We start from the raw sequence: 3,536 nt of genomic DNA, 5'->3' as shown, positions 1-3,536 counted from the left end.
CCCCCCTTCTCTTTGCTTTCCCTTAATTCGGAATGAATGGAGGGGATTTAAAAAGAAACTTTTTTAATGCCGTAATAGGACCCTAATCTGCTTTTATGTCAAAGCTCAGGGGGTTTTCAGGTGCCACATTCAGCTGTCAGCCTAAGTAGTGGTGAACCATCTGATCTGGAATAATGATATCGGCTTCTCCATGGTACTTCAACCATTCTTCTAGTTTTGTGATGGTTATTTCATGGAGGGGGGAGGTTGTCTGCAACTATCTTGTCTCAGAGATTGCACTCTTGGTCAGGTATTTTGTTTGCCCCCTTTGCAGACCCCCTTTTCACTGCTGCTGTGTTTGCAATGTTGGGCTGTTCACACAACAGAGAGGGCACATGTGTCCTTTGGAATGCAGGATCAGGGAGGCTGAATGCATGCGTTCATTTTCATGTGCTTTCATAAATACCAAGCACAGAGTCAGGAGAAAACACTTCTTGTGGGTCTGGAGTAGGACACTGTGTGGGTACAGTTCAGACCAGTCTGGGTCTTGGCAGCAGTACAAGGAAATTAATGCAGCATCCCTGAGTCAGTCAACCACAAGAACCCAAACCTCCAGCAATCCACTAGACTAGTGGCTTATCTAGAGTAGTTCCATTAAAGCCTGGAGGGGTTTTGAGGGCAGTCATCCAAAAAAAGAAAAGAAGGACAAAGGGAAGAATTGCAGATCGGTCTGAACGTTGAAAACAAGAAAGCTATTCAATAAAGCTGTTAACATTAACTACAGAACAGCAGCAACTGTTACCCTGCACATGCCCGATCTTGTCTGATCTCGGAAGCTAAGCAGGGTCAGGCCTGGTTAGTACTTGGATGGGAGACCGCCTGCGAATACCGGGTGCTGTAGGCTTATACATAGTCTTTCCAGACTGAAGTTTGCCAACCATTTAACTACAGAAACAGATGCTGAAGTATAGGGGAGAATGATGAGATTGTTGTGGCAACCAGGCTAATTCATTGCACGTGGCTGAACTGCTGAGAGCTAAGTAATTTGATGATCCTCGGTGATGTCAATGGGACTTGCACAGGTTGAGTAAAACATCTGGTGAGGCTCAGTGCTCAACCATCCTTTGGTTTTGAGTGTTTCCAGTTTTGTATTTGTGAACACGCATACATCTTGAGTTAACAGGAGGGTTGTTTCCTGAAATGCTAAGTACCAAGGGTCTCCTTGCTAGATGTTATCCAAGGCAACAACAACAAAATATTTCCTTCATTTTGCAGAATGCTCCTGACTACCAGATTGCCAGTTCTGTCTGACCACTGACAAGAGACCAGATTCTGAACTAGATGGGCTATTAGGTTGGCTGTATGTTTTTTCCATGATTCCATGACTGTGCTCTGGAAGCACCCTCCTCCTCAATGCAGGAATGATGCTTGCTTATTATTCACACATGCAGACTGGGTGTGAAATTCAGCATCCAGAGAGGCAAGGATTTGATGTAAATGGATAACTCGTTCTTAACACTGCAAGTGTTCCACTTCCTGCTTGCTAAAAACAAGTGGAAAGGAGATCATCTACTTCCTTAGTGTGTTTTATTTTATCATGTGATTTTCACAAAACCTGAAGTGCGGGAGTTTCAGTTTTATTTGCAGCATCTATGTGAACAAAGGAAGTCCATCATTCACACGGTCCCTTTAAATAAAAACAGAAGTCCTGCACTTCTCAGTTTGGGGGGGAAAAAATGCACCAAAGCGTCATAAGGGGCTCCCCTCCCTTTTTTCAGCACGGAGGTGCAGCTACAGACCTGGTCATGCTACCCCTGCTTTTGTCCCACCTCAGCTACATAGGGTTGGGCATGTCACAAAGCTTCCGTGTTCTGAAGACCTCCTAAGTCCACTGCAAGCAACCAACATGTGAAGAGTGAATTATATATGATATTTAAAATACATAATTTATACAGAATGCGAAAGTCAATTCTTTCTCAGTTTGAGGTTTTTTATTTGATCATTTATAACTGAATGCTCTCTGGCTGTTGGTCTGACCAAAGAAGATAACCCTCATGATCATCCTGTGTCTGTTCTGTAGTCCAGTTTAGTTTCATTTAATTTATAAAAATTGTTCGGACTTTGTGTTAGTTGATATAGCTCTTGACTGAAATTTAAAAAATGTGATTCATTCCTTTAGGACAATAGTTTTTCAATGGTTTTCCTAAGAATTCCAGAGATTCCTCAATGGGAAAATCAGAAGTGAGAGAGAAGCTTCCCAGGGAGGCAATTTGACAGTATATACCATTAAGTAGACCTCTCTGCGATATACAGTTGTAGGAAAGTGCACAGTCTGTTCTAAGGTTTCAGTAGGACAAAGGCAATGCCTGACAATGCCTTGTCAATGCCATGTCTGCTCAGAGTACATTGTATAATATTCAGCAGAATCCTTTGCAACACACTTGGTTTCTCTGCAGAAGCTTAAGAGGCTTCTGGGCAGACAGATTGATGTAGGAAAGATTTCCTGAGAAGAGGAAGTTTTGAAAATCAAGTTTTTGAATAGTGTACTATGATACAGCATGTGAATATTTATGGCATGGCTTGTCTCTTCCTCTAGGCCCAGCATCTTCTTTTACCCAACAACCTCAGGACCAGGTCGTGATTGCCGGACAGCCTGTAACCCTGCTGTGTGCCATCCCTGAGTACAATGGAATTGTGCTGTGGATTAAAGATGGACTTGCTCTTGGAGTAGGCCGGGATCTCTCAAGTAAGCTATCTGGAACCGCTGATGTTCAGCCCTGCTCCTGTTAAATGTTTTAACGAATGATGTTGGCAGTTGCATACTCCTCAGTACCAACTTTTGTTCAGCTGAGAGCAGGGTGAGGTGAGGCAAAGGAAAACAGGTGATTTGTAAAAAACAGAGGTGATTTGTAGCCAGCAGGGAGAAATATCTCAGTTGCTCAGACTAGTAACAAGCCTGATGTAGAAGCCTTTATACAGGGATCAGAAAACCTGGTCTGTTCCAGCCTATTGGTATAAAGTGGTTTCCTTGCTGTTGTGGCTGGTTGCCCTGCAATTCCTTCTGTTGTCTAGAACTGGGTGAAAACCTCCCTGATGTCCCTTGTGTTATTGGTTCAAAACCTTTATGGGGTGGAGAGGAGAGGCACGGGTTCACACAGTTGTGTCTGTGCTGCTTAGTTGTTGTGATGTCCTTCAGAAACTAGGAGGGGTCACAAATATAAGCATGGGTTCTGAAGCACAGAATGAAATAGTCCAGGAAAAAAAAGACACCCATTTAGAAGCCAGTAGTGATTTCAGGGCAGCTTATGGCTATAATGGTTGCAGTTTCAAAGATGGTTCTCAGGAATAGGAGTTGAAGAACAAATGTAAGTTGCTAGATAGGATTTTAAAGAGGGCCTGGATGAGTAGCAGATTAGCAAAAAGCAGAGTTACCTGGAACCTTACTCTTTGGGAAGGGCCATAGCTAAGTGACGGGATGTTCCTGAATGTACAGCAGCATCTAACCACATTGACTACTGTAAGAACCATATTTCTGATGCTTCCTGGTACTTATGGTT

The 3,536-nt window shown here is 43.2% G+C and overlaps 1 pseudogene; it reads left to right on the top strand.

The window, feature by feature from the left end:
* The first annotated feature begins 763 nt into the window (after positions 1 to 763).
* LOC136662688 (5S ribosomal RNA) lies at positions 764 to 883 on the top strand (annotated as a pseudogene).
* The last annotated feature ends 2,653 nt before the right edge of the window (positions 884 to 3,536 follow it).

The sequence above is a fragment of the Tiliqua scincoides genome, chromosome 11, assembly GCF_035046505.1.
Source record: "Tiliqua scincoides isolate rTilSci1 chromosome 11, rTilSci1.hap2, whole genome shotgun sequence".
NCBI lineage: Eukaryota > Metazoa > Chordata > Lepidosauria > Squamata > Scincidae > Tiliqua > Tiliqua scincoides.
This window is presented reverse-complemented; position numbering and strand designations above follow the sequence as displayed.